Here is a 12,647-nt window from a genome sequence, read left to right on the forward strand (position 1 = left end):
TATGGTATGGTAGAGTGTGGTATGGTATGGTAGAGTGTGGTATGGAACATTAGAGTGTGGTATGGTACGGTAGAGTGTGGTATGGTATGGTAGAGTGTGGTATGGAACATTAGAGTGTGGTATGGTACGGTAGAGTGTGGTATGGTATGGTAGAGTGTGGTATGGTATGGTAGAGTGTGGTATGGTATGGTAGAGTGTGGTATGGAACATTAGAGTGTGGTATGGTACGGTAGAGTGTGGTATGGTGCAGTAGACTGTGCTATGGTGCAGTAGAGTGTGGTATGGTACGGTAGAGTGTGGTATGGAACATTAGAGTGTGGTATGGTACGGTAGAGTGTGGTATGGTATGGTAGAGTGTGGTATGGTATGGTAGAGTGTGGTACGGTACGGTAGAGTGTGGTACGGTACAGTAGAGTGTGGTACGGTGCAGTAGACTGTGCTATGGTGCAGTAGAGTGTGGTATGGTATGGTAGAGTGTGGTATGAAACAGTAGAGTGTGGTATGGTACGGTAGAGTGTGGTATGGTATGGTAGAGTGTGGTATGGAACATTAGAGTGTGGTATGGTACGGTAGAGTGTGGTACGGTGCAGTAGACTGTGCTATGGTGCAGTAGAGTGTGGTATGGTATGGTAGAGTGTGGTATGGTATGGTAGAGTGTGGTATGGTATGGTAGAGTGTGGTATGGTACGGTAGAGTGTGGTACGGTACGGTAGAGTGTGGTACGGTGTAGTAGACTGTGCTATGGTGCAGTAGAGTGTGGTATGGTATGGTAGAGTGTGGTACGGTACGGTAGAGTGTGGTACGGTGCAGTAGAGTGTGGTATGGTACGGTAGAGTGTGGTATGGTATGGTAGAGTGTGGTATGGTACGGTAGAGTGTGGTATGGTACGGTAGAGTGTGTTACGGTGCAGTAGACTGTGGTATGGTGCAGTAGAGTGTGGTATGGTACGGTAGAGTGTGGTATGGTATGGTAGAGTGTGGTATGGTATGGTAGAGTGTGGTATGGTGCAGTAGAGTGTGGTACGGTGCAGTAGACTGTGCTATGGTGCAGTGTGGCAATGGAACAGGGCCATTCGTGAGCCTGGCTAACTGACTGTGCCGTGATGAGAAGCAGAGGCTGCCATCATGCTTTTGAGAAAAGCATGTGCTTTTCTGCTCTTTACTTTCTTTGGATCTATAATGTAACTTAAATAATGATGATTCTGATGATGACACTCCAAAATCAATAACAGAGTAGTTACCGTAATGAGCACTGGTAAATGCTTTGGTATTCCAAACTGGGAGATGAATGAGTTCTAAATTATCTCAGGATAACAAGTGCTTAATATCAGAGTATGTCTTTTCATTGGATCTATATTTAAAATGCAACTGTTAAATAAATACTAATTCTTTAACTGACTGGGTCTTTAATTGGACAGCATTTCCAGCACACCCATAATCCCGGTAGGAACACAAGTGCTGAGACATTGAATGATGTCACAGACCCCCATTCAGTATTAGCGTCTTCACAAATGTGGGGTCAGGAAGCAGGAATGTGGCAGTTGGATCTAGGGCTCAGGAAGCAGGAATGTGGCAGTTGGTTCTAGGGCTCAGGAAGCAGAAACGAGGCAGTTGGTTCTAGGGCTCGGGAAGCAGAAATGTGGCAGTTGGTTCTAGGGCTCAGGAAGCAGAAATGAGGCAGTTGGTTCTAGGGCTCAGGAAGCAGGAATGTGGCAGTTGGTTCTAGGGCTCCGGAAGCAGAAATGTGGCAGTTGGTTCTAGGGATCGGGAGGCAGAAATGTGGCAGTTGGTCGAGGCAGCCCTCCTGAGCACACTCAATGGGACTTCATTAGGCCCGACAGCCCGAGGACCAATGAACACTCTTTCTGATCCTCTTCAGACTTACACCGATAGCAGCTTTCAGAGTCAAAGCTGCTCACATAAACCGGCTTAAATACAGTGCATTACAGCAGCTTGTTTGATAAATTTAATAAATTTGCTAATAAACTGTATATTAGATCTGAATACGTAAACATTACCGTCACAAGAGCCTATGTGTGCCGATATCGTACAGACCCACAGATCTTCTTCCGTACTGTGCAGAAAAACACATTGTTAATAATTAATAATCACTTGTGAGCGGTTGTTTGTAGATACCAAGGGAAACAATGGGCAATTAATTTAATTATGTATGACTGCACAGAGAGATCAATCATGGATTCGGTGCAAGCAATAGTGGCTAAAGGCTACAGCATAATATGCTGCAAGGGACAATTTAATCCTTAAAATGGATTTTTATTTATTGTTTTTGAGTGAGTGTTTATTTGTACATATTGATGGTTATTTATTTGAGCTTGTCTCCAATACATTGAGAACCTCCCGGATTAATCACCACAGCAGTACACAGGTATTTTGAGTTACTTCAGAGCCAAATTGTTGTAGTCCAATAAATAATGAGAGATAATTCATGTAGGAGACAAATTGCATTATGGAAGTCCTGCACTAAATGCAATTTGATTTATTTCCATTAAGATGATGGTTATTTATTTGGCAGATGACCTTACCAAGAAAAGATTTTGAGCTCTAGAGCATATCAGGGCAAGACGTTTTTTTTTTCTTGTCGGCTGGCTGAAACGAAAGTGGAACGTCAGCACTTGTTCTTCAGCGAAGCGCGGTGAAGTGGAAAACCACGGCTTGAAGACGTGCCGCGTCTCAGAAAACATCCCCCGAGTTCTACTGTCGCTTCTGGGGACCCGCTACGGCTGGGAGGTATGAGCCAGGCCCAGTCCGCAGGCTCCAGATTTGAGGTTTTATCATACCGGAGCGTAAGCTGGAACTCCAGTAGTCCTCGGCTTATCTCCGCGTGTGTAGCAGGTTCTGCAATGCCACGCAACACAGGCGCTGCTGAAATCAGTTTTTCTCGTTTGCTTCCTGCCTCTCTCTGCAGTGATGTCCTCTGAAGTATGGCAAAATCACACACACACACACACACCCATTTATGGGGACCATAAGAGATAACAGTACACCACAAGCTTCCAGCTTTCCAAGGTAAACATGAAACCCAAATAACGTACAACTAACATGCATATCCTGGTGTTATCTCATCGCTTGTACTATCCAAAATTTGTAAATGTCACGTTCATTACATATGGCTTATATGTTAGTATAATTAATGTACCCAGAATGCTTTCTTCACAGGAGAGATCATTTCTGATTAGCTTAGGAGCTGGTGAGCCATTCTTGATTAGTACTCATTTGCAATATTTAATGTTGCATTCTGACAAGGACAAATTATGCAGTTCTCACCAGAGAAATACAGAACATTAAATCATCTTTAATACGGGATTAGGTCACTGACCTGATGTAGCAGAGATTAGATTTAAGTCATTTAATGGGTGGGGAGTATGATCATGCAAACAAGATGGGATTTACAGCAGATCCCTTGTTACAGCATTCAAGAACACTTGCTCATGACTGCAGACATTCAGTGGGCTATATAAAAGAGATAGGGAAGTAGCTCACAACTATCAGTGCTTTTTAAGTATTTTAGTCAGTTAAAAACATCTTAGTTCTAGTTGAAAATGGAATATTATATAATTAAAGACTTTGTGAATATGATTGTCATGCAAGAATGTTACAGTTATAAGGGGAAAAAATTCCCAGCTGCACTGATAAATATCAAAGGAGTATTTGGTTTTGTTATAATAATAAGACAGGGTGCACAGTCTTGTATTTGACTTTGGAACATTCATATCCGAAACCAACCCAATGTACACACTGTCGGTACGCATGTGTACACAAAGCACCCGTCTCAGGTTTCAATTGTAATCTTAGGATTAAGCAAACTGCATCACTCTTTGTCCACATAAAGCTTTATGTTTTCAGTAGAGGTGGCTTCACTGAATGAGTTTCATCTGCTGTAACCTCTTCCAAAAAGGTACATCTTCCCGGCAGCTGGAATAAGTTCCTTAATGTTCTGATCTCAAACCTTATCCTATCCTACATTTGTGAAGAAGACTGCAATTCATATTTTCCTCAGTTCATGTACAGAAACACAACATGTGAGTGAGCAATGCACCCCCCTCCCCCATTTTAAACTGAGAGTAACTGTCACACATCTCAGTCAAGTGACTGAGCACACCTGTGGTCCAGAAGGTTTTGGGTTTGCAGACTAGAAGGTTTTGGTTTAATTTTTTCTCTGCATGTTTGGTTTTCGAGGGGGAGGCATATTTTAATGGTTAGGGACGGCCCAATCGTATCACTATAGTTCAGTTTGGTCAAAATCAGTATCTTGAAGTATGGTTTTGTGCATAATTATGAAAGGTGGAAAGCAAGGGAAAATGGGTGGACACAACGAGATCCACCCCATAGGGTACAAGAGCATGCGGAGTAGGTCCAAGAGAGGTGCAACGCAGCAGTGTGAACCTCCTTAATCGTTTTAGAGCCCCCGCCATCTCCTTCTGTGCTCCTATAATCTCTCCACTCAGTGGTCATTACCCAATCAAACGCAAGGGCATGATCCCAATTCCATTTCATGTGACCAGAATAGGTGTTATCCTAACTACTAAAGAAAATAACGAAGGGGAAACTAATATGCACAGGCATAACATCCAGGTGTAGAAATAGACTGGATGTAAAGAGAATGTAAGCTATCCGTGTCGCTCTGGATAAGAGCATCTTCTTAATGCTTTCAAATGTAAACAGCAATAGTGAGAGTCAGGTTGTACAGGGAAGCTGTGCTTTCCACGCAAGTGCACAAAACAACAAGATGTACAAATGCAACATTGCACAAATTCAGTTGAATTGAATATATATACACACATGTAGCCTACATGTGCACACACACAAACACGCACACACACACTCACAAACACACACCTGGCCCACACACACACACACACCTGCCCAAGTACACAAACACGGGTTTACTTTGCCTGAGAAAGATGGCTCTATCATGAAAGATGACTCATCGGAGTGCACGGGTCACCCTTTGTGCAGAATAAGCAACAGGTCTGAAGAGTGTCAGCAGCTACACTCCACCAGCAGCCAGGAAACAGCATTCTATCCACCTAAACTCCACCCAGCCACTGTGGAGCAGCCAGGGAACAGCATTCTATCCACCTAAACTCCACCCAGCCACTGTGGAGCAGCCAGGAAACAGCATTCCATCCACCTAAACTCCACCCAGCCACTGTGGAGCAGCCAGGAAACATAACATTCTATCCACCTAGACTCCACCCAGCCACTGTGGAGCAGCCAGGAAACATAACATTCTATCCACCTAAACTCCAACCAGCCACTATGGAGCAGCCAGGAAACAGCATTCTATCCACCTAAACTCCAACCAGCCACTATGGAGCAGCCAGGAAACAAGGCATTCTGTCCACCTAAACTCCACCCAGCCACTATGGAGCAGCCAGGAAACATAACATTCTATCCACCTAAACTCCACCCAGCCACTGTGGTGCAGCCAGGAAACATAACATTCTATCCACCTAGACTCCACCCAGCCACTGTGGAGCAGCCAGGAAACATAACATTCTATCCACCTAAACTCCAACCAGCCACTATGGAGCAGCCAGGAAACTAGGCATTCTGTCCACCTAAACTCCACCCAGCCACTATGGAGCAGCCAGGAAAGATAACATTCTATCCACCTAAACTCCACCCAACCAGTGTGGAGCAACCAGGAAACATCATTCTATCCACCTAAACTCCACCCAGCCACTGTGGAGCAGCCAGGAAACATAACATTCTATCCGCCTACACTCCACCCAGCCACTATGGAGCAGCCAGGAAACATAACATTCTATCCACCTAAACTCCAACCAGCCACTATGGAGCAGCCAGGAAACATAACATTCTATCCACCTACACTCCACCCAGCCACTGTGGAGCAGCCTGGAAACATAACATTCTATCCACCTAGACTCCACCCAGCCACTGTGGAGCAGCCAGGAAACATAACATTCTAACCACCTAAACTCCAACCAGCCACTATGGAGCAGCCAGGAAACAGCATTCTATCCACCTAAACTCCAACCAGCCACTATGGAGCAGCCAGGAAACGAGGCATTCTGTTCACCTAAACTCCACCCAGCCACTATGGAGCAGCCAGGAAACATAACATTCTATCCACCTACACTCCACCCAGCCACTATGGAGCAGCCAGGAAACATAACATTCTATCCACCTACACTCCACCCAGCCACTATGGAGCAGCCTGGAAACATAACATTCTATCCACCTAAACTCCACCCAGCCACTATGGAGCAGCCAGGAAACATAACATTCTATCCACCTAAACTCCACCCAGCCAGATGCCTTTACAGCACTGAAGCGTTGTTGTTTTGTTGATGCAGGAGACATGTCTGAGTTTTTTTTCCCCATTCACAAGAAAAATTCTAAACTCACAGAAGTTCTTTGAACAAAACATCATTCTGAATCAATGGCAGTTAAGGAATATATGACAGTTAACTGCAAGTTCAAAGCTAGTCACGGATGATTCTAACCTTGCCAGGGAAGCATACAAAAAGAAAGCCTACCAGGGACCACGTGGCCTAATGGATAGGGCATCTGACTTCGGATCAGAAGGTTGAGGGTTCGAGTTCTTTCGTGGTTGCCTAGAAATGCGCCTAGAAAGGGCTTGTCTTAGCACTGTTATGCTGATGATACATAACTCTTCATCTCTTTCCTTCTCTCTGCCATACTGCTCAATGAGAGAAAAAAATGCCAGCCTGGCTGACATCTCAACAAGGATGGCCGGGCATCACCTGAAGCTCAACCTCAACAATCCACAAAAACAAAAACTTTACAAACTGTAATTCTAGTTAAAGTCATGAAGATTTAAGCCTGCGTCAGTCCATTACAGAGAAACTGAAAACTAAAAATCAAGAAAAGCACTAGAAGGATACATCGGGTTAACATTAGGGTTGTAACTAGGCAGCTGTTTCATAGGTGACTTAGTTGATGCGCCAGTCTTAACGACTACTTGTATTTTTATTTATTTTTATTTTTCCATAGATTGCGTTGTTGCCGTTCTCGTTGTTAGTGTTAATCAGTTTAACCATCAGGGTCCAAGTTGAACTATGCGGTTGTTCCCTGTACTTGGACCGGTATTTCTCTCTAGGGGTTTCGTCATACTTGTTCCTGGTTATGGTTATACACTTTGTTGTACGTCGCTCTGGATAAGAGCGTCTGCCAAATGCCTGTAATGTAAATTGTAATGTAATGTAACTGCAAATTCAAAGCGAGTCACAGATGATTCTCACCTTGCCGGGGAAGCATACAAGAAGGAAAGCTGGCAGGGACCGCGTGGCCTAATGGATAAGGCGTCTGACTTCGGATCAGAAGATTGAGGGTTCGAGTCCCTTCGTGGTTGCTTAGAAACACACCGGTGTGATGTCTATGTGCTCGTTGCATCTTTTATCTGGAAAAAGCTGCATCTATATAATGGCCATTGTCAAATATGTCTAAAACTACAAAATTTACAAACTGTAAGTGTAATTAACCCCTTATGTAGCACTCTTTTTTTTATAAACACAAGCCTGAAAATGATTTACCCAAAATGAAATGGCTACTATTTTGGAACCTTTTTGACTACCAGGCATAATGTAAATTCTGATCGGCTGTAAGGTGTACATTAAAATGTGACATCCACACACATTTGGAAAGTAGGTCCAGTCCAAAGGCATGGTCACCACTGGAAATTCTTACGCTGGCTACCATTGAAGCAAAATCCTCTCGTGATTTAAGGAGATGAAATGTATGATGAACACTTGTTTTACAGTGAATATCTTAGTTACATCAACACTGAGCTAGCTACGATCAAGTTAATTTTTTGTACCAAGGTACACGAGTGGCAGCAAAACTAGCCTGACGTTAGCTTCTTACTTGAAAAGAAGGAAAGGAACAAGAATAAGTGCCTGATTGGCATTTCAAAAGAACAACATTTTTTCCATATCAGATTTTTAAATGACATAAGATAATAAAACACAGCAAAACCCAGTGTATCCTTACCTGTCCTCCTTCATTAAAGTCTCCCTGGCCGGTGGCCATGTTCCCTCTGACTTTAAGATGGCTCGTGCTACCCCAGTCCTTCAGAAACCGACCCTAGACCCTTCTGATATCAAGAACTATCAACCTGTATCACTTCTATCTTTTCTGTCCAAAATCCTTGAACGAGCAGTGTATAAACGACTACCATTTTATCTCCATCAGAACAATCTGCTTCACCCTCACCAGTCTGGCTTTTGAACCAGACACTCAACAGAGACTGCTCTATTGACTGTGATGGAGGCATTCGCCACTGCAAGAGCCTCATCCCTCTCCTCTGTCATGATCCTCCTATATCTGTCTGCAGCATTCGACACTGTGGAGCACAAACTACTCATTGCCACTTTGGCTGAAATGGACATTTCTGAGACTGCCTTCTCTTGGTTTGCTTCCTATCTTGCAGATAGGTCCGAACAGGTCACCTGGATGGAGTCTGTCTCTGCACCTCATCCCCTTGTTACAGGAGTCCCACAGGGATCTGTACTGGGCCCTCTGCTGTTCTCCATTCACACCAAATCTTTTGGTTCAGTCATTAAGTCACACGGCTGCTCTTAGCACTGTTATGCTGATGATACACAACTCTTCAACTCTTTCCTTCCCTCTGCCATACTGCTCAATGAGAGAAAAAAATGCCAGCCTGGCTGACATCTCAACAAGGATGGCCAGGCATCACCTGAAGCTCAACCTCAACAATCCACAAAAACAAAAACTTTACAAACTGTAATTCTAGTTAAAGTCATGAGGATTTAAGCCTACGTCAGTCCATTACAGAGAAACTGAAAACTAAAAATCAAGAAAAGCACTAGAAGGATACATCGGGTTAACTGCAAATTCAAAGCGAGTCACAGATGATTCTCACCTTGCCGGGGAAGCATACAAGAAGCAAAGCTGGCAGGGACCGCGTGGCCTAATGGATAAGGCGTCTGACTTCGGATCAGAAGATTGAGGGTTCGAGTCCCTTCGTGGTTGCTTAGAAACACACCGGTGTGATGTCTATGTGCTCGTTGCATCTTTTATCTGGAAAAAGCTGCATCTATATAATGGCCATTGTCAAATATGTCTAAAACTACAAAATTTACAAACTGTAAGTGTAATTAACCCCTTATGTAGCACTCTTTTTTTTATAAACACAAGCCTGAAAATGATTTACCCGAAATAAAATGGCTACTATTTTGGAACCTTTTTGACTACCAGGCATAATGTAAATTCTGATCGGCTGTAAGGTGTTCATTAAAATGTGACATCCACACACATTTGGAAAGCAGGTCCATTCCAAAGGCATGGTCACCACTGGAAATTCTTACGCTGGCTACCATTGAAGCAAAATCCTCTCGTGATTTAAGGAGATGAAATGTATGATGAACACTTGTTTTACAGTGAATATCTTAGTTACATCAACACTGAGTTAGCTACGATCGAGTTAATTTTTTGTACCAAGGTACACGAGTGGCAGCAAAACTAGCCTGACGTTAGCTTCTTACTTGAAAAGAAGGAAAGGAACAAGAATAAGTGCCTGATTGGCATTTCAAAAGAACAACATTTTTTCCATATCAGATTTTTAAATGACATAAGATAATAAAACACAGCAAAACCCAGTGTATCCTTACCTGTCCTCCATCATTAAAGTCTCCCTGGCCGGTGGCCATGTTCCCTCTGACTTTAAGATGGCTCGTGCTACCCCAGTCCTTCAGAAACCTACCCTAGACCCTTCTGATATCAAGAACTATCAACCTGTATCACTTCTATCTTTTCTGTCCAAAACCCTTGAACGAGCAGTGCTTAAACGACTACCATTTTATCTCCATCAGAACAATCTGCTTCACCCTCACCAGTCTGGCTTTTGAACCAGACACTCAACAGAGACTGCTCTATTGACTGTGATGGAGGCATTCGCCACTGCAAGAGCCTCATCCCTCTCCTCTGTCATGATCCTCCTATATCTGTCTGCAGCATTCGACACTGTGGAGCACAAACTACTCATTGCCACTTTGGCTGAAATGGACATTTCTGAGACTGCCTTCTCTTGGTTTGCTTCCTATCTTGCAGATAGGTCCGAACAGGTCACCTGGATGGAGTCTGTCTCTGCACCTCATCCCCTTGTTACAGGAGTCCCACAGGGATCTGTACTGGGCCCTCTGCTGTTCTCCATTCACACCAAATCTTTTGGTTCAGTCATTAAGTCACACGGCTGCTCTTAGCACTGTTATGCTGATGATACACAACTCTTCAACTCTTTCCTTCCCTCTGCCATACTGCTCAATGAGAGAAAAAAATGCCAGCCTGGCTGACATCTCAACAAGGATGGCCAGGTATCACCTGAAGCTCAACCTCAACAATCCACAAAAACAAAAACTTTACAAACTGTAATTCTAGTTAAAGTCATGAGGATTTAAGCCTACGTCAGTCCATTACAGAGAAACTGAAAACTAAAAATCAAGAAAAGCACTAGAAGGATACATCGGGTTAACTGCAAATTCAAAGCGAGTCACAGATGATTCTCACCTTGCTGGGGAAGCATACAAGAAGCAAAGCTGGCAGGGACCGCGTGGCCTAATGGACAAGGCGTCTGACTTCGGATCAGAAGATTGAGGGTTCGAGTCCCTTCGTGGTTGTTTAGAAACACACCGGTGTGATGTCTATGTGCTCGTTGCATCTTTTATCTGGAAAAAGCTGCATCTATATAATGGCCATTGTCAAATATGTCTAAAACTACAAAATTTACAAACTGTAAGTGTAATTAACCCCTTATGTAGCACTCTTTTTTTTATAAACACAAGCCTGAAAATGATTTACCCGAAATAAAATGGCTACTATTTTGGAACCTTTTTGACTACCAGGCATAATGTAAATTCTGATCGGCTGTAAGGTGTACATTAAAATGTGACATCCACACACATTTGGAAAGTAGGTCCAGTCCAAAGGCATGGTCACCACTGGAAATTCTTACGCTGGCTACCATTGAAGCAAAATCCTCTCGTGATTTAAGGAGATGAAATGTATGATGAACACTTGTTTTACAGTGAATATCTTAGTTACATCAACACTGAGCTAGCTACGATCGAGTTAATTTTTTGTACCAAGGTACACGAGTGGCAGCAAAACTAGCCTGACGTTAGCTTCTTACTTGAAAAGAAGGAAAGGAACAAGAATAAGTGCCTGATTGGCATTTCAAAAGAACAACATTTTTTCCATATCAGATTTTTAAATGACATAAGATAATAAAACACAGCAAAACCCAGTGTATCCTTACCTGTCCTCCTTCATTAAAGTCTCCCTGGCCGGTGGCCATGTTCCCTCTGACTTTAAGATGGCTCGTGCTACCCCAGTCCTTCAGAAACCTACCCTAGACCCTTCTGATATCAAGAACTATCAACCTGTATCACTTCTATCTTTTCTGTCCAAAATCCTTGAACGAGCAGTGTATAAACGACTACCATTTTATCTCCATCAGAACAATCTGCTTCACCCTCACCAGTCTGGCTTTTGAACCAGACACTCAACAGAGACTGCTCTATTGACTGTGATGGAGGCATTCGCCACTGCAAGAGCCTCATCCCTCTCCTCTGTCATGATCCTCCTATATCTGTCTGCAGCATTCGACACTGTGGAGCACAAACTACTCATTGCCACTTTGGCTGAAATGGACATTTCTGAGACTGCCTTCTCTTGGTTTGCTTCCTATCTTGCAGATAGGTCCGAACAGGTCACCTGGATGGAGTCTGTCTCTGCACCTCATCCCCTTGTTACAGGAGTCCCACAGGGATCTGTACTGGGCCCTCTGCTGTTCTCCATTCACACCAAATCTTTTGGTTCAGTCATTAAGTCACACGGCTGCTCTTAGCACTGTTATGCTGATGATACACAACTCTTCAACTCTTTCCTTCCCTCTGCCATACTGCTCAATGAGAGAAAAAAATGCCAGCCTGGCTGACATCTCAACAAGGATGGCCAGGCATCACCTGAAGCTCAACCTCAACAATCCACAAAAACAAAAACTTTACAAACTGTAATTCTAGTTAAAGTCATGAGGATTTAAGCCTACGTCAGTCCATTACAGAGAAACTGAAAACTAAAAATCAAGAAAAGCACTAGAAGGATACATCGGGTTAACTGCAAATTCAAAGCGAGTCACAGATGATTCTCACCTTGCCGGGGAAGCATACAAGAAGCAAAGCTGGCAGGGACCGCGTGGCCTAATGGACAAGGCGTCTGACTTCGGATCAGAAGATTGAGGGTTCGAGTCCCTTCGTGGTTGTTTAGAAACACACCGGTGTGATGTCTATGTGCTCGTTGCATCTTTTATCTGGAAAAAGCTGCATCTATATAATGGCCATTGTCAAATATGTCTAAAACTACAAAATTTACAAACTGTAAGTGTAATTAACCCCTTATGTAGCACTCTTTTTTTTATAAACACAAGCCTGAAAATGATTTACCCGAAATAAAATGGCTACTATTTTGGAACCTTTTTGACTACCAGGCATAATGTAAATTCTGATCGGCTGTAAGGTGTACATTAAAATGTGACATCCACACACATTTGGAAAGTAGGTCCAGTCCAAAGGCATGGTCACCACTGGAAATTCTTACGCTGGCTACCATTGAAGCAAAATC

At 43.3% G+C, this 12,647-nt stretch overlaps 1 protein-coding gene and 5 non-coding genes across 6 annotated transcripts in view; 5 read left to right on the forward strand and 1 right to left on the reverse strand.

Annotated features, from left to right (window-relative positions):
• grip2b (glutamate receptor interacting protein 2b) overlaps positions 1 to 12,647 on the reverse strand; it is a 363,734-nt gene that overhangs the window by 279,033 nt on the left and 72,054 nt on the right. The gene's annotated exons all lie outside the window — the stretch shown is intronic.
• On the forward strand, positions 6,528 to 6,600 carry trnar-ucg. Its single transcript has one exon. It is a non-coding gene; the product is annotated as a tRNA-Arg (tRNA).
• On the forward strand, positions 7,287 to 7,359 carry trnar-ucg. The gene has a single exon. It is a non-coding gene; the product is annotated as a tRNA-Arg (tRNA).
• On the forward strand, positions 8,930 to 9,002 carry trnar-ucg. Its single transcript has one exon. It is a non-coding gene; the product is annotated as a tRNA-Arg (tRNA).
• On the forward strand, positions 10,573 to 10,645 carry trnar-ucg. Its single transcript has one exon. It is a non-coding gene; the product is annotated as a tRNA-Arg (tRNA).
• Positions 12,216 to 12,288, forward strand: trnar-ucg. Its single transcript has one exon. It is a non-coding gene; the product is annotated as a tRNA-Arg (tRNA).

This window comes from Anguilla anguilla, chromosome 13 (genome assembly GCF_013347855.1).
Source record: "Anguilla anguilla isolate fAngAng1 chromosome 13, fAngAng1.pri, whole genome shotgun sequence".
In the NCBI taxonomy this organism is placed as follows: domain Eukaryota; kingdom Metazoa; phylum Chordata; class Actinopteri; order Anguilliformes; family Anguillidae; genus Anguilla; species Anguilla anguilla.